At 43.6% G+C, this 18,750-nt stretch overlaps 1 protein-coding gene, 1 long non-coding RNA gene and 1 other non-coding gene across 6 annotated transcripts in view; 2 read left to right on the top strand and 1 right to left on the bottom strand.

Annotated features, from left to right (window-relative positions):
* The window catches only part of Frmd4b (FERM domain containing 4B), a 330,791-nt gene that overhangs the window by 40,182 nt on the left and 271,859 nt on the right, over positions 1–18,750 (top strand). The gene's annotated exons all lie outside the window — the stretch shown is intronic.
* Positions 809–17,444, bottom strand: Gm46969. 3 transcript variants are annotated; one of them, XR_003956341.1, is made up of 4 exons: positions 8,070–8,262; positions 5,246–5,398; positions 5,104–5,149; positions 809–2,012 (listed from the first exon to the last, which is right to left on the bottom strand). It is a non-coding gene; the product is annotated as a predicted gene, 46969 (long non-coding RNA). The 3 variants fall into 3 exon arrangements; XR_003956342.1 differs by lacking the exon at positions 809–2,012 and adding an exon at positions 17,153–17,444 and having other exon boundaries at positions 4,934–5,398; positions 8,070–8,175; XR_003956340.1 differs by lacking the exon at positions 809–2,012 and having other exon boundaries at positions 4,934–5,149.
* Gm23510 lies at positions 5,238–5,401 on the top strand. Its single transcript, XR_003956626.1, has one exon. It is a non-coding gene; the product is annotated as a U1 spliceosomal RNA (small nuclear RNA).

The raw sequence follows: 18,750 nt of genomic DNA, 5'->3' as shown, positions 1-18,750 counted from the left end.
CTTAGGCACTGTCTTTCTCGTTAGCTTTTGTATGCAGGAAAAAGTATTAGGTGAGGAAATACTCTTGCTTTTTTATTTTTAGAACATGTATAATTTCCCTTCCTTTCTTTCCCCTCCTCCTCCTCCTCCTCTTCCTCCTCCTCTTCTTCCTCCTCTTCCTCCTCCTCTGCCATCTTCCCTCTCACACTAATTTAATATTGAAGGGACCCAGTGCTTTGCAGCTGCTGTCACAGCCTGCTATAAATCTTAGGGAAAGCTCCACACACAGTGAGCTCTGCTGCTCTCCTCTTTGTCCAGGGCTCCACATTTTGTCAGGGGGGGAGGGGCTGACTGGAGCTGCCTCATTGAGAAATAGACCGGCCCTGTGAGGCTCCTAGACACCCATTGTCTTAGCTCCTCTGAGACAGGCTCGGCTTTGATTCTCACTTATTAGAAGCGCCAGCTAGCCTTTGTCACTTGTTTTTCTCCTTGAGATGATAGCTTTCATGAAACAGTTTTCATTGAGCTGGGTTGGACCGTCCATGAAGAAGAGAAATGTTTTTTTCTGAAATCGAGTTCTTGAGAGCTTTTCAATGCCAATGTCAGAGTTCTTGAGAAAAATTCTTACTTGCTCTTGACATTGGTGTGGAGGAGGGCTGCAAATGGGAGTAGATTTTTAAAGAAGAAGTATTATGTTGTCTGTGTGTGTTGCTGGGTATAGAACCCAGGGTGTTACACATGCTAGACAAATTGCTTTACCATGAAGCCATGTCCTCAGCCCCAACCTCCCAACTCCCCCACCCCCGCCAAACACACACACAATCCCAAGGGCAGAAGCAATCACGGTTTTGTTCTTCTTTCAACCTAAAAGAAAGTTAGCTAACAACTTCTCTTCCCAGGCCTGGTGCTGTGGGCTACCTATGACAGAGCTTCCTTCTCAGAGAAATTTGGCTGTGGTGAGGAAGACAGACAGTAGGCCTGTCTTTAAGCAAGAAAACAGACACATTATACAGATGTGAATTTGAGAGTAATACCGAGGCTACACCACACACAGATACAATGGCTGTAGGTAGTGACTCGGGGTTCTGTGAGTGAGGGAATCCCAGATCCTCTCTTGGGAGTTGTTCAATGGGAAAGAGGAGGCCGTGATGCCCGGGAGGGAGGCTTCCCAAAGGGCAAGAATGCCAAGGCAAATCCTTGAGAGACTGTGTGAGACAGGAGCGTAGCCTGCTCTGTCAGACAGAAGCTGCATCGTGGCACAAGGAATCAAGGTGTTTCTGACAAAGGGAGAACTAAATGCAGGTGTCCTATAGGATGTACTGCAGAGGTGTGGCTATAACCAGTGCTATGAACTTCAGGCCACACGTGGTGCATGGGTTCTTCAAGGTTTATGTTGATATTAAACTTAAATATCATGTGTGTAGTTATTTTTCCTTGTGGTTGTGATCAAAATAACTGATGAGAAGCAACTTAGGTAGGGAAGGTCTTGTCTTGCTCACAGTTTGAGGGGATATAAACCAACAAGGCAGTGAAGGTGTGGCTGCCGAATTGGGATGCATCTGGTCACATCAACTGCCTCACAGTACAGAAGGCAAGGTAGGTGAGTCTATAAATTCAGTGACTCATTCCCCCAGCAAGCATCCACGGAAAGTTTCTAGAACCTTCACAAGCACTGCTATAATCTGGGACCAAGAGTACAAACACATTCATTCTCCTCTCTGGGACATTTCTTACTTAAACCACAAGAATATTGTTGCATTTCAAATCTTCCCCACTTAAGACACAATTCAATGGCTTTCAGTATATTTCTATGGTGACAGACGTTCCAATAAACCCATCTTAAAATATGAGATGAATAGTCTGCTTCTCAGATATACTTTGTTGAAAGCCTTGTCCTCATGTATTTGGACCAAACCCAAATATTGCAATATCATTAGAGCCAGATACTGTGACACAGACTTGTCATCCCAGCACTCAGGAGGGTAAGACAGGAGAATCTGGAGCTCTAGGCCATCTGTGCCACCCAGTGAGACCTGTCTCAAAAACAAAATAAACAAAAATGAGAGTAGTCACCAACCTCGTGGACCAGCCACACACACTAAGTCCTACACGTTGCTACAAACTCCTCTCATAGTCTTGCATTTGGCTTTACATTCACTGTATTAGGGCTTGAAGGTTTGGGCATGCGTGCCATGAGGTTCTGTGAAGCCCAAACTGGTTAAGCGGAGCATGTTAAACACTCGAGGAAGCTGTAATTTTTAAACAAGCCCATGAATCAGAATAGCCAGGAGAGCAAGCCTCAAGTAGGTATTGCAAAATCAGCAGTCATGTTCAGACAGAGGATTGCACATGATTTCCAGATAATGTCAATGTAAATGGTTGATGGGTCAGCACGTTTGATGCCAGAGGCCTGTATTTCTGTCTCCAGTGAAGTATCCTCAATTGTGTGGTTAAAGCAGGTCTTCTCATTTGTATGTAATGTTCTGAACCATCAACTAGTGCCAGGTAGTGCTTGCAGACGCCATACAGAAACTGTTGCTATTTACAGAGTACAGTCTGAAAGTCCAGTAATAGCCACCACCTTTTCTGTGATCTCAACAGACCGCTGGAGCAGAGCATGAAGCCATGTTTTCATAGGAACGTTGAAAAGGAGTTGCTTTATGTCTTACCAAACGATCAATAGCTGAGAGGTTTGATCTATTGACAATATTAGGCTGTACCGTATCCAGAAGCAAATGTCTACCCATTTAGAGATGCGAAATAAAATTTTTCTCAAAAACAAAATCATTTTTTAAAAATGAAGTGTGAATTTGAACTGCCGGGTTTTACCACATGGGGGAATTCAAATCACAGGGACAAACTTCTGGATGGATCTAGACTCTTTCAGCAGCTCCCAGGGATCCTGTATTCTGATAATTATGATATATGGATATTTCTCTTTTTTATCCACTTGTTGGTTGATGGCCATTCAAGATGCTTTCATATTTTTCTTTCTCTTCTGTGGTTCTTGTTCTGGGATTCCTGTAGACATCCACTTTCTTCCTTCATTAGTGGAAATTTCGGCTCTACAGTTAACATTTGAAAACCCCACCAAAGTGGCTTCCAGAGTCCTTCTACCATCTTGCATTCACACCAGCTATGTGTGAAGGTTCTAGTTCTAGCCACGTCCTTGTCAACACTTGATATGGTTGGCCTTTTTAGTATTTCCATTCCCGTGAACTAAAATGGTCATCTTGGCCTGCTGTAGTGACATACATCTTTAATGCCAGCACTCAAGAGGCAGAGGCAGATGGATCTCTGTGAGTTCAAGGATAACTTGATCTACATAGCTCTAGACCAACCAGGGCTGCATTAGTGAGACCCTCCCCACCCCCACCCCCACCCCCAAAATCACCTCATTGTGATTTGGGCTTATGTTTCCCTAAAGATACTGAAACTCTTTTCATAGGGTTTTTATGTCTTATTTGAAAAAATATTAATTCACATCTTTGGCAGTTTTTATCATTAAGGCCAAAGAGCTGCTTTAAGCCTTTTTTTGTAAATACTCCTCCCGGTTAAGTTATTCTTTTTTATGTTCTTCATGGTATCCTCTGAAGCATCACAATTTTGACATTTGCATGGAGTCTTATTAACATTTTCTCTTCTAATGGTTGAGTTTTTGATATACTAATTAAGAAATTGGTGCCTAACCCAAAGTCACAAAATTTGTCAAAATGTTTTCTTCTAGCATTGTATGTGTTTTGTTCTTGTAGTTAGGCCTGTGGTGCCCCATGTGTTCTTATTGCTGCATTTCATGGTGTGAGATGGGGGAGGGTCCAGCTCAGAGTTTGCATGGATCTGTTCAATCACAGGGGAGGGCCCAGCTCAGAGTTTGCATGGATCTGTCCAATCACTGCAGCAGGTTTTGTTGAAAGGATTCTTCTTTCCATGTGGAACATTCTTTCCCATTTTGGACAAAAATGATTGACCACAAAAGTTAGCATGCTTCTTGATTTTTCAGGTAAATGTATTTTTAATCGCCATCTTTCTGACATGGTATAAAGTCTTTATGATGCCCAACTCTGGGTGCTGACAAGTTTTAGACAATTATCGAGCTTCATCTTAAGTCTCCTTGGCAAGGCAATATCTACTCTCAGGCTATTCTCTCTCTCTCTCTCTCTCTCTCTCTCTCTCTCTCTCTCTCTCTCTCTCTCTCTCTACAATTTGTGATGATTAATGCTGCCTGTCAACTAGACATGATCTAAGTCACATGGGAAGAGGATCTCAATGAGGAATTACCTAAATGGCCTGTGAGAATCTCTCTGTGGAGGTTTATCTTGATGACATTTGTTGAAGCGGGAAGATTTGCCTGCCCACTGTGAGTGGCATTCCTTCTAGCAAGGAATCCTGAATTTGAATGAGTAGGAAAAGTGAGCTAAGCATTTGTATGTGTCTTAGTTAGAGTTTTATTGCTGTAAAGAGACACCATGACCATGACAATTCTTATAAAGGAAAATATTTAATTGGGGCTGGCTTATAGTTCAGAGGTCTAGTCCATTATTGCCGTCATGGTGGGAAGCATGTCAGCATGTAGGCAGACATGGTGCTGAGGAGGGAGCTGAGAGTTCTACATCTTGATCCACAGAGAGTAAGCAGTAAACTGGCTTAAGCTTCTGAGACCTCAAAGCCTGACCCGACAGTGACACACTTCTACCAGCAAGGCCACACCTACTATTAGTTTCCATTCCCTAGGGACCAAGTATTTGAGCATGTCAGTCTATGCGGGACATTCTGACTCAAACCACCACAGGATGCATGGATTAACTAATCAGTTACTCTGAGCTCTTGACTGTGGACATAGTGTGACTAGGTACTCCACACTTTTTTCTGCCTTGGTTTCTCCACAATGAGGGACCAGAGCTGTGAGCCCAGTGAACACGTCTCCTTTACATTCTTGGCATATTTTCTCACAGAAACAGGAAAAAACTAAGACACAATTAAAACATACGCGGGGGGGGGGGGGGCGGGGAGGGCTGGAGAAATGGCATTTGCTACTCTTGCCAAGGACTGGGGTTTGGATCCAAGCACCACATGGCACCTTATAACTGTTTGTAATTCTAGTGCCAGGGCATCTAATAACCTCACCTGGCTTCTGGCTTCACATCAATTTTTAAGTCTCCAAATGCTCAGCCTATGGATGAAACACATATATTTCAGATCATGTTGCCCATTTTCGTATCAAGCCTTCTATCTAACTTCAGAATAAGAAGGTTCTTTTTATACTTACTTGGCTGCGGAGGTACCATGATCACAAAGGTGGTTTTCCCAGAGCGAGACTTATCCATTGCACTCCGGATGTGCTGCCTCCTGCAATTTCTCCAAATGTGGGAAACTCGGCTGCATAATTTGTGGTAGTGGGGAACTTCGTGCGTGCTCTCCCCTGGAAGAAAAAAAGAAGGGTCCTTTTGGGTTTTGCTCTTTTGAGACAGGATCTCCCTCAGCTTAGACCTGCCTTAAACTCCTAATTGTGACTAATTTTGTGCCAGGTGCTGTCATTACATATGTGCAATACCATGTCTGGGTCAATATGAGTTTTCTAATGAACCAAGCGTCCCAGTATTTCCTGAATATTTCTTGAGACTTCTTGCTTCATTTAGTGCCCACATGCCACCCCTCCCTCTCCCTTCTCCTTATGCAACTCTCCTTCATTTATGCATTAAGATTCTGCATAATTCATTTATTAGTGTTTAGTCCAGGACAAAGTCTGGACTACATTCAAGTCCTGAGCCTTAATGATTTGGTCACGAGGCAAAGATGAAAAACTGATAAATAGGCAAATCTGGCCTACAGAAATGCTTTCTTTTGTCCACATAGTATTTTAGATTATTCCATTTTTGTTGCACTACTTTATTTTGTGGATACCATTGTAGGTGTGTAGTGTACACACACACTGCTGCCTATGAGTGCAGGTGAGAGGACAGATGTGAGGAACTTGGTTCTCCCCTTCTACCACAGGGGTCCCAGGAATTGAACTCAGATCACCGGACTTGGCAGCAAGTGCTTTTACCCACCATGCCATCTCACTGAGCCTTAAAATTTTTTTTAAAAACTAGTTGCCATCAATTAGAAGGCTGATGCTTGATATTAATAACCAAACAAAGGAAAAAAAACATAAATTTACAGCTAAGCAGCAGAAGTTGAGGCAGGATATGGATCTCCACATGGCAACTACACGTGACTGATCAGTGGAGCAGTAGTCCCGCTTGCTAACAGGTGCTCTCACTATACACCGCTCTTTTGTGGACTCTTCCTCAGGCCATCTCCTTCATGAGCATTCCCCAACTGGCCTTGTGGGAATCTGACTGTAGATAATACTGTAGAGTTCCAAGGGTACCCCTTTGTTGTCTTGAACTGCTAGCTCATCACTGCTCTCCACTTGTCTGTGTTTTCAATGACCATTGCAATAGAAGTTCTCCCACTCCATCACCCTGGAGATCCTGTGTTCACAAGGAGCCACATGAGTGCATCTAGTTGATTTTTAGTTTCCTATTACTCAAAGGGTTTCAATGTAATAATTTGTCAAGATCCGTTTCATGAGGAAGAAGGAAAGATATTCAAATTTACAAAAACAAACAAACAAAACTAAGCCAAGGAAATGAGGCATAGGAGGCATAGGTAATAAATATGGCTGCCATGACTGTATGGTCTGCATAAACAGAAAAGGAGGTTAACAATAATATTACTTCTAACAGATCCAAACAGTAAACTAACTGAACAGAAACCTCACTGAGTGGTGTTCCTGTCCCTTTAGTTATGTGTTGGATAGAATTGGCTTTTATTTTTAATTAGTTTATATTAGGTGTACAAAATAATGGGTCATATTGTGGCATTTTCATACTGGCCTTTATTTTAAAAATAAATAAATTTTCTCTCAAATAAAAATCTTCTGGGGCCACTGATAAGGTCATACAATGGAAAGAAAGTAAGTCTTCCATACTATTTCTGTCTGCTTTAAAAATAACTACGTGGGTCCACGGTTAGTTAACATTTCTTGCTTCTTATTTTTAGCAGTTGGCAAAGTGATCCATCATTCCTGTCCTACCAGCAGTTTCCAGGTTTCGTGTGCTTTCTCCTCATGAAGTTTCCCAGCATGAAATATGGGGAAATGTCCCTTAGGTGACCCTTTCCCATCATGGTCCATATTTTCCATCAGTTTTTCATGCATTGGAGGGAAGGCAATTCTACATACAATCAATAAGTTTCCCACAGTCAAATAAGACAGTTTCCATTCTACCACATAGTCTTCCTAGACTAGAGGTCCAAGTGTTTAGTTACCTTATGAATTATTCTAATATGTGTGAGCCAGGTGTGGTAGCATACACATGTAATCCTAGAGGTTGGGGGGTATGGCAGGAGGATCAGAAGTTCCTGGCAAGCTTGGGTTACTTACTGAGTCCCCAATCTCAAAGGGAAAACAATAGAGGCTGGAACTTGCTTCACTCCTCAGTGGTAGAGCATTTGCTTAGCATGCATAAGGCATGTGCAGGGCTTTGATTCTTAACATTCAAACAGTACCCCCCCAACCCCAAGTCTAGCAAAGGTCTCAGAATTTGTAAGGAGTTTCCCACCCAGAAGTTGTGCCTGACACTTTCATACTGGCATGGGTTGGGATCATGGGGTCTCATAATTTGACACAGGGACTTCCTAAGCTACCTTGCCTAGTGACATGGAACCCTAACCTTTATCCTTTCTATTTACTGGTGCTACCATTCTTGTTAACTTTCTTGAAATTTATTGTCTTTTATGAAGTAAAACAAGTATGTCAAAAGGTTCCTTTGCAAGTCTCCTATCAAAGGCCTCTGACACATCCAGCTTAAAACTGAACACCCTGGGCTGCTCACTGCAGTGAAGCACAGTGGTGTGTGTACTCTGCTGCTTGCCTGAGAAACTGCGTTCTCTCTGTATACTAGAGGTAGAACAGATGGTAGGTGGGTGTGTTTATAGCAATACCAAAAGGAGACCCTCTGAAAGCTATTCTTAAGAATTAAGAGAATGGAAGCGGGGTTGTTTTACCCTGCAACACACTGTTGTTCAGTCTTTGTGGACTCTACCTGAGGTCATCTCAGGCAGTGGCTCCACACGTTGATAGTTCCTGGGCAGCGGATATGCCTCTTCTTCTTCATATATGTCAGGAGATGTTGATGTAAATTTTCTCAGCTGGATGAGATAATGCATGCACACAATGAATCCCAGTACTTGGGGAGTTGATGAAGGAAGATCTCAAGTTCATGGCCACAAGGTGTGTGTGTGTGTGTGTGTGTGTGTGTGTGTGTGTGTGTGTGAGAGAGAGAGAGAGAGAGAGAGAGAGAGAGAGAGAGAGAGAGAGAGAGAAGACAAACAAACACACAAATAAAAGCTTTGATTCTTATGTACCTGACGGAACCATGGAACCATTCTGGAACAAGGAAGCTTCCAGGAATAGAAAAAGTCTTCGCTGTGTGAAATGTTTGCCTGAAGCTTACCTTTTCAAGAAAAACTTTTTTAAAACTGTGTCTCTCATCAGAAAGCCTTGGTGTTTCCTTCTTCAGTGTTTCCCCTCCCTCCTTTCTTCCTTCTGTTCTCTCTCTCTCTCTCTCTCTCTCTCTCTCTCTCTCCTCCACCACACTCCCTACCCATTATTCATCTAACCAGATTGTGTACCGGTGGGAGTATTTTGATCATTAAGTTCAGAGCAGACACTCTCCAGATGTCTCCAGGGCTGTGGCCCATAATTCCCAGCCTTCCTGGTTCTGTGATATTCTTAGGACCACAGGGAAGCTCTCAGCCTTGATGCTTTTAGGGAGTATTTGTTTTTCCATCCATCCTCACATTTGCAGTGCTGGGGATTGGAGATAGGGCCTCGAAAATTCGAGGCAAGTGTTTTGCCGCTGAGTCATACCTCCAGCCGGTTTAGAATGTTTTAAAAACATCGTCATTCTGCTGCGTTTATCAGACCCTCCATACCCTTCCCACCACCTGAGAAGGCAAACTGAAGTCTAAAACAAACAAGCTTTGGCATTACAGGCTTGTCTCTGAGAAACAAACAAGAGGATATGAGGTGGTTTCTGGGGTGTAAGGTTTGGGGTCTCCCCCAAAACAGACGTTCAGTTTCCTTTATTCAGTTCACTGTGACTTTGTCATGGTTTTATTGAGGCACTTTTGCGGGTACACATGTGTATGTGTGTGTATTTTTGTTTAGCCAGTTTTTCATTTGTTTGTTTTTTGAAACAGAGTCTCGTAAAGCATCCCTGGGTGACCTGGAGTTTTCTATGTAGTTCAGGCTGACCTCGAACTCATGTAGATCCACCTGCCTCTACTTGCTGAATGCTCCAACTAAAGCTGTCTGCTGTCATGCCCTTTGTCATGATTTCAAGGAAGAGGTTTGCTGTGAGAAGTTAAACTAATACAGCTTTAACTTAACATCAAATGGTCTTTATTATATCCCAACTCTGAAAATGGAGTTTGAAGCCCACATTTGAGACTAGCACGGACAGGATGGGTTCTTAGCTTCCAATTTTCTTCCCTCCTGCGAAAAGTCCAAGAATAGGTGAGGAATTTGCATTTCTGTTGTGTTAAGGACAAGAGGAGCCAGAGCCAAGAAAGAAGAGGTCTATCCCAACCACTGCTCTTTTGTTGGGACTGAGCAATTTATTCTCAGAGAGAAGGGTTAAAGGTTTTCCACCAGCTTCCAACCTTTCATGGGAATGACCTTTGTCTTCTACTTAGAATCATGGGGCACAGAAGCTGAGAATATAACCCCAATTTCAATTTGGAAGTTAGATCCCGAATTGCTCTTGCTCTTTTAAGAGAATAATTACAGGAGGGGCAGAGGCAAATTACAAATTATCAGCAAAAAGAAAGTCTCACTCACACATTCAACAGTGCAGCCATCAACCTTTGTAAGTCAACAGAGCTTACTACTTCCAGTCTGCATGCTGTGGCCATTTGATACCCTCCACGTCCTTTAGAGACCTCCTCTTGAGGTCTAGACTGGTCACTTGAAGTAGGACTTGCAAGTGGGAGTCTTTATATGTAAAAACTTTTTGTCCAGTAACTAGGATTACTCACAATGAGAGGACTCATTCTGGCATCTCCTTGTAGGCTCAGACACGAAGTAGCCTGTAGGAAGAAGTGTGTATCTTGACCAACCCAGACTTGCCTGTGAATATAAATATGATTTCCATAATGGTCTGCATGATGGTGCCGTCTTGATGAAAGTGCAAGAAGCTGACTTGGCTGAGCTGAGAAATCGCATTTGCTACTATAAATAATAAACTTGTTTTCTCCGAAAGTAGCCTCTGTGGGGAATACTGATCAGAAATATTCCCATCATCTTGGAGTCTTTAATGTGTTTTGCAGCTGGGTATCTTGAGGGCATCTTTCAACAAATCTATGAACTAGATTTTTCTGACTATGTCCCATGGAGAACTGGGCTATACTGCTATTAATTTGAAGCATGCACCACAGTGCGACAATTTGGAGAAGTTGTAATTGAAACGTGGTACTTGACCCTGAGGGAACCATGGAAAATGAGATTTGCATTGGTGGCTCCTCATGCATCATTCAGAGCCTGCTGCCAGCACACTGAAGTCTTGCTTAAATCTCAATAACATAAATCCTTCGTCCACAGCCAGGTCAGTTGGCCTGTAGAATAGTGTGCCAGCCAATTTTGTCAGTTCTTTTTTCCTATCCTTATTTTTCCATACGTTACTCTGATTAATAGGAATGTTCTGACTTAGCTCCTCCCTATGGCATCCTGGTGATTAGCCGACAGGGTATAATTAAACCATCCATGGGCCATGACAAGAAAACATTTGAAGTGAAAGGAATTTGGAAAGGATCTGTTGTTGATTTAACACTTACTAGAGTATAAACTAAACTAACAAGGTAATATCAACTATTGAGATCTTTCTAGAACCTGCCCAGAAAGAAGTTACCCAATGCCATTAGGCACCCAATTCTATGTCAGCTGATTTTGCTGAATCATTAGGGGGATTCTCTGATAGGAGCCTGATAGAGCTGTATCCTGAGAGACTCTGCCAGTGCCTGACAAATACAGAAGTGGATGCTCACAGCCATCCATTGGATGGAGCACAGGGTCCCCAATGAAGAAGCTAGAGAAAGGACCCAAGGAGCTGAAGGGGTTTGCAGCCCCATAGGTGTAACAACAATATGAACTAACCAGTATCCCCAGCGCTCCCTGGGACTAAACCACCACTCAAAGAAAACACATGGTGGGATTCATGGCTCTAGCTGCATATGTAGCAGAGGATGGCCTAGTCGGTCATCAATGGGAAGAGAGGCCTTTGGTCCTGTGAAGGTTCTATGCCCCAGTATAGGGGACTGCCAGGGCCAGGAAGAGGGAGTGGGTGGGTTGGTGAGCAGTGAGGGCGGGGGATAGGGTGTTTTTGGAGGGGAAACTAGGAAAGGGGAAACATTTAAAATGTAAATAAAGAAAAAAAAATTTTTTAAAAAAAGAGCAGTTATTTAAAGTTTCATTTATCTTCCGAGCTGAACCACATTAAGTTACCCCTCCACGTTTCTTTCCCAGCTGACCCCATTGTCCATGACGACTTTCCCTCCTTCCTCCAAGTAGCAGAACTGGCATATGGCTATCTGTTATCTAATACTGTTGTATTTCCCCGCTGCCCCTTCAGTGGTCTATGTCCACGATACCAACTTCTGGCCAGCGAGGTGAGATGTGTGTCTGGATTTTAACCTTGAAGGGGCTGAGTGACCATGGCTGCAAGTATGCTTTCTAGTGTGGGAATGTGTGCAGTCTGGTGGGAGTGAACAGCTGTCTGTTGTGTGCAGATGGAGGCTGAGTGGGAAGGGTGGAGAGAAAACTGTGTATGATGGCTGTAAAGCGCCTTTAGCCTATTCAGGTCTGTGCATGCAACCCATATCCCCATTTCTGACTTCTCTAACCTGTGGCACCTTATTTATTACAGCATCCAAATATGATTCCTTGTGGTTCCCCTTCCCCATTTATTATTATTAATTATTATTATTATTATTATGTGCACATTTGAATACATGTGTATTTGTATACATGTGACACACATGCCACTGCGAGTGTATGGAAGGCCAGAGGACAACTTTGGGGAGTCAGTCCTCTCCTTCCACCTTTACATGAGTTCCACAGATCCATCCAGGACTTATCCATCAAAAGCCTTAACCTGATAAACCATCTCACCAGCCCTATGATTGCTTAGTTTTTAAAACTCAGCCCAAACAACTCTTAGACTCTGTAGCAATAAAGGTAAATACATCCAGCAGAGGTAACAGATCCCTGGGCTGTTTTCAAACCGGCTGATGAGCAAGCACATTCTTGTTGCTAACAGCACTCTGTGGGGTGGGGCAGGCCTTCTGGCTGCTTCATTCATTAAGGGTTCTGCTTTCCCCTGTCTTGTGCCATCCTGGGTATTAACTTCACCGAGATCCCTATAGCAAATACAGTCATGTTCTGAGCATCATGTCCAGGGAGACCCAGGTTTTTTTGTGGTTGCCTCTTACTGAGCAGAAAATCACCCAGAAGTTTCTCCCTTCACCCATAATGCCTGTTGTGTTGCAACGGCCAACGTTAAGCAGTATTCTAGGCCATGGTATTGGCATTGGGGAATTAAATTAAATTGAGCGGATACGATGGCCTCTGGGCTTTTGATGGGATCCATATATCTTGGGCTGCAAGGAAGAAGGACTGAGACATCAGCATCACCAGATACAGCAGTTAAGGACATGAATAACAGACAAGCTACCACAGTGTCTTCTACACAAGAAAACATTACAGAAGGATCTGAAAATTTTGTGAAGGAAAAGGGCATATATTATGGATTTGCTTCAGAATGGCAGGACATAGGAGGCAGTATGTAGCTGTCATTACGTGTTTCTCCTTTTTTTTTTTTTTTCATGTATTTGAAGTTGTCCATAATTTGGAACAACTTTCAATAGAAAAATGATTCAAATAGACAGAAGAAAAAAATGTGTCGGGGGTGGGGGGGAAGACTGGAGAGGTTGCTCAATGGTTATGAGCCCTTGCTGCTTCTGGGCAGCACCTAGATTTGGTTCCCAGCAACCACACAGCAGCTCTGAAACTGTAACCATCTGTAACTTCAGTTCCAGAGGATCTGTTGCCCTTCTCCTTCTCTGGTCTTTGAGGACAACACACACACACACACACACACACACACACACACACACACTACACAGACATACCTGAAGGAAAAAGTACACCTACATATAAAATAGAAATAAAGAAATACTAAGTGGAGAACATTAGTCCTATCCAAATAAGTGTTGACAGTGCACAAAGCTGTGGCTCTTTATCAGAAACCCTGCCCTGTGCTCAGAATGGCTTAGGCCCATAGAGAATTTGTGGTATTACTGGAACTTATAGGGGTAGATTTGGGTCTGGATAACTGGCTATCTTCACATTGCTTAACTCGGTGTGCAGGTGCCTACCAGCTCCAGGCTGACTTGATTCTTCAGTAGCAAAGAGGAGCCAACAACCCCACCCACTTCTTTGAAGAAATTGCAACAGAAAGTCATGGGCTGTGATTCCATCTTCCCACATACCTACATCAGCCCTGGCCAGGATGGTGCCTGGCCCCTGTAAGTAGGACGTGTGGACTGGGACAGAAAGATGCACAGACAGCCTTGGTTGAGGTCATCTTGTTTGTTCTTCTTTAAATTGCTGGGCATATTCTTTCATGAATGTATTTTATAGGACAGAAGGAAAGAAAACCAAAAACTGACACTTGATGAATCACCTGACTTTCCAGTCAGAACTAGAACTGAAACATAGGGAGCTAGACCTTGAGACCACATAGTGAGCCCCGCCATTGAAGACCACGTGACTCAGTAGTGACAAACACGGATATATTTGGTATCAAAGGGATTTGGGTCCAAAGCATACCATTCAGGTACTGGCTATCAGTAAGTCACTTGTAAGGTCACCTGAGCTGTCCAGAGTTGGGGAGAGTTGAACTCAGGGAACCAGCATGGCCCGTCATATCTGCAGGGCCAGCCTACAATTCCAGTTCTCACTGGCTCCGGAGTCTACGCTCCAACAGACTCAGTGATGTACTGGAAAGTGCAGATAGTTAGACAGAGACACAGGATCAAGGCCCAGGTCCCTGACTTCCATGCTGCTCAGGGAACCCAAGAATGTTTGATGGCATGCATACTCCTTAAGGTCTTACTGTTTTCCAAGAGTTCTCTGCTTTCCACTTAAGCTTTGTTATGGAAGTTTGAACACACTTTTTAAAAAGGCAAAGCAAACATCCCCGTGCTTAGTCTAGCTTCAGTTAACTTGCAAAACCAACCGTGCCGTGTCTAACCCTTGCTCTTCCTCTCATCTGGAATCACATTTCTGTCATCAGATCATGTCACTTGAATCACGAGGATTTCAGCTAACATCTCTGAAAGACAGACTCTTGTCACAAAGACAGTCTCCCGTGTATAAAGATGGAAGGAAAACCCAGTTAATGTTAAATTTTAATGTCTCTAGTAGTATATGCATACATTATTTATTCAAATAATATGTAGGAAGCATAATAAATATGTATAATGTACCAACAGATTCATATTTTTACTGAATATATTTTGAGTTGAGGTTCACTAACCTATTAGCATTATAGATGTGTCTAAAAAATCTCGTTCTAGCTCTAGAAATTCCTGATCCGTTTGTTTGTTTTTTCTTACAGTTTAGATATTTCTTCAATATCTAAATAGGGCTGTTTGGCCTAAAGAGTTCTCACTGTCTAGATTTAGCTAATACCATCCTCATGGTATAATGCCCGCGATTTTGCTATTTGTTAGGTTTTGGTAAAGAGACCCAGGGGTTTGCTCAGATTCGCATTCAGCCTTTCATATTTGACACTGATTTGCATGAATGCTGTATTATTCTTTCTGGAGACCCATTGCACAGGGTGGTCAGTCTGTGGTCTCAGCAGACCGAGACGGGTCCATTATCTCATTAAGGGTTGCCAAATAGTGATGTTCTAAATTTAGTTTTATCTCTCCTTCTTCTGCATTCAATTCTATGAGGCACCTCCATATTTTAAATATTGGCGGACTTGGTTAACTGCTTGTCCCAGTCTCATGGGTCTTGTATGTGTGCATGCAGGAGTACATATGCTCGTGTGGGTGCAAGTGTACATGTGAGGGCCAGGGGACACCCTCAGGTGTCATCCCCAGGTGCCATCCACCTTGGATTTTAAGCCATGGTCTTTCACTGGCCTGGATCTCATCAAGTATGTTAGGCTTCCAACCAGAAAAAGCCAGAATCAGCCTGGCCCTGCCTCACCAGTGCTGGGATTACCAGTACACATGGGATATTTTGTTTTTGTTTTTCTCTTACACATGGGCTCTGGGACAAGGACTCAGTTCCATATGCATGCAAGGCAAACATCTCCACAGCCTCCTTGCTTCATATTTTATATAAAAGAAAGCCCTTCTCCCTCCTCTCACCAGTTTAGTGATCAGATCCAGGTGAGGCTTGCTTTCCAGCCCCTCCCCTAGACATTCTTTACGAAGTAGCACCAACAATATTGTGGTAGTCCCTGCATTCATGGGTCAAGCCAGTGGGTTGTCAAGATATACTCGGAGTGTTCAGTAAATACTGGTGTTCTGTAGCCAGAGAACTCTTTCTCGGCCAGCCTGCTCTTTCCCTATAGTTCAAAATGGCTACTGGTGATCAGAGAAGATGATAAGCATATCTTTAAAATTACAATGAGTGCTACCAATCGTGGTGCTATCTGCTTGTAATCACTGCACTTGGGAAGCTGAGGTAGAAAGAACACGAGTTTAAGGTAGGCCTGGGCTACATACTGAGACCATGGCTCAAAAAAATTACTGTGAGGCAAAGGTGTAGTGAACTCTACTAAGCTTTTCTTCAGTAACTCAGCCCGTTGCAGCCATTGCCCCATAAATATTCTCAAGTGAGTAAAACAATTCTTTCCATTTCCAAATGAACCAAGGTGAGGCACATTGCCTGTTTGCCATGCTCTCTCACTTACTTCCAGTGTAGCATTCCAGCAGCCAGCCTCCTCTGCAGAGTGATTGGGGTTTCCTACAGTCCCCCCAGGTTTTTTCTCCAGTGTGGAGCACTAGTGGGAAGCCTTCCAAAGCTGTTCTCATAAGGCAGGTCAGTTGTTTCCTTGTGAAGAGAGCCCTCCCTCCCTTTTTTACATTTTACATTTTCTTACCCTTCCAACTCATGATGCATGAGACAATGTTTGCTCTTGGGGCTTCCTCAGAATCATGGATGCTAAATCAGTAAGAGGATTTTTGTTCTGATAAGTGTAAGCAGAACGTTTTGTGGAAGAGCCAAGAATGAGGTTAGATACTGTCAAGTTCAAATCCCAGCCCTGTCCCCTTTCAGGGTTTGTCATTTCAGGCTGCCACTCAACATGAACAGAACCTCTTAGTTGTGAACCAAAGGATGTCTTAACCCCCAGACTTCTTACAGGAAGAAACACAAGTTGAAAACACACTTATGTCACATCTCACATGTCACGCAAAGAAAGCATTTTTGACAATGAACTTTAAAGGCTAGTATTTGTCCTCCCTTTGGCTCCTTCCTCTTCTGTGTCCATCAGTGGACCAGAAGTATGAGAAATTCTTCAAAAAATCTATTCAAGAATGGCAAGGCCTGGTCTAGGTACTTTGATCAACAGCCCTTGACCAAAGCTTGTATGGTAGACTATGATTTCACTTATACATTCTAAAGTAGGTAAAATAGAATGGTGCAAAGATTTTTTTTTATTGTCCTGGTTGAGAAGAATGAATGAAGGTAGGGAGAGGCCCCTTGTGGACTGATGGTCTTATTCTAGATCAGGATACAGGTGTGGTTACCTAGATGTCAACACTTACCAAAATGTCATTACTATATGTGAATTATGTCGTTACACATGAAAATGTCAATGCTATCGGTTTACTGTGACGTTGAATCCCAGGGAAGCAGGAGTGACAGGGGATGACAGAATGATCAGGAGGGTAAGAAGATAGACAGGCATGCATGTGATGTGTAAGGAAGTCAGCTTGCTTAGGGACAGGCTGATGGCATGGTCTCCCACAGACAGCTTAGGAAGTGGCTTTGCGAAATCACGGTGCTCTGGAGAGTGCTGGGGTCAGGGGTTGGATCAGTCCTTACCTGTCATGTCTTCAGAGGCCCGGAGGACTCTGATGGAGGCTAAGGCTGAGGCCACGGTGACCTGGCTCTGCAGCTGTCGGAATTTTGCAAGACATCACCAGAGTTCCTCTGGCCATGACAGAAAGCCTGTGCTCGGATCCAGGGTGGAGCACACCTGAGGCAGGCATGGGGTCTGGCGGGGCTGAGCTGTGGCTAAGGTGAAACCCGACAAAGCCAGGATGACGAGGTAACAGTCTGGTCTCCACCACTCACTAGGTAAGCAGCTCTGAGACGGTGACCTAACCTCTCTAAACCTCAGTCTGCCTAGAGTTGATTGAAAGAGCCCCCGGGGCCTTCCCTAGAGGAGGCTGTCTCTAGACAGTTCTCACACACACTGCTCAACTTCCTGCACCTTCTGTCTGGCCATAGGAACAAGTCTCCTTTGAAGATCGAACAGTCCAGACACTCTTGAGTGAGGGCAAACAGGCCCAGGAGCTTAAGTGCTGAAAGACTGAAGCAGTGATATGATTGCAGCCACAGAGTCCTGTGGGAAATACCAAGGGCAGTCACACTGTGTCAGGAGGGCTTCCGGTGAGGTTGAGACCTGCTCACTCCCAGTGATAACCGAGACAGGAATGCGCCATGTTGAAGCTTCCTTCCCTTCTTGTCTCAGCTCTTCAACCCCCTACCTAGGCTTTGTAGGAACATGTCCCCAAACATGCTTATCCTTAACTCTTCGTCTCAGGGAAAACCCAACCTAAGGGCATTACGTGACTGCCGCCCCATTACTGTCAGTGTTAAGTGAGGCAATAGAGGGAAACCCTAAGAGGAGCTCATAGTCTCGAGTAAGTTTAAATCAAGTAGAGCAATCAACCTGACTATTCCATTAGCTGTGTGAAGGAAGAAGCATGGCTGTGGTATTTATTATCCAAATGAGACATATAATAGTACCTTTTTGTGTGTTTGGGCTATGTGTGCTTGTGTGTGTGTGTGCTTGTGTGTGTGTGTGTGAGAGAGAGAGAGAGGGAGGGAGGGAGAGAGAGAGAGAGAGAGAGAGAGAGAGAGAGAGAGAGAGAATGTGCATGCATATGGGTATGTGTGAGCTGTCTTGCATGCAGGAGGTGAAAGACAACTTCAAGTGTCACTCCTTGTTTGAAGTCTGGTCCTTTGGTTGTTTGCTGCTGTGTTTTCCAGGGTGGCTGGCCTGCTAGCTTCTGGAGACTCCCTGTCTTTGTCTCCCATCTTTCCCTTGGAAGGCTGGGATTGTGAACACATGCCACCACTCTCTGGCTTATATGGGTTCTGTGGTACCAGAGTCAGGTCTTCATGCTTACATGACAAGCACTTTCCCCACTGAGCCATCTCCCTATCTTCTAAATGAGAAACTTTTGAGAGTGCAAATAGATGACAGGTTAAAAACTGTGGATGTTCTAGAAAATTAGAATGTACTATAAGCAATAATTTTGGTTTTCAGAAGTATGGAGCCCTCTCTACAATGGAAGTCATAGCCTGAACACTATCTATACCTATACCTATACCTATACCTATACCTATACCTATACCTATACCTATACCTATACCTATACCTATACCTATACCTATTACCTATTACCTATACC

Source organism: Mus musculus, chromosome 6 (assembly GCF_000001635.26).
Source record: "Mus musculus strain C57BL/6J chromosome 6, GRCm38.p6 C57BL/6J".
In the NCBI taxonomy this organism is placed as follows: domain Eukaryota; kingdom Metazoa; phylum Chordata; class Mammalia; order Rodentia; family Muridae; genus Mus; species Mus musculus.
Note: the sequence above shows the minus strand (reverse complement) of the source record. Positions and strands in the feature narration are given on the sequence as shown.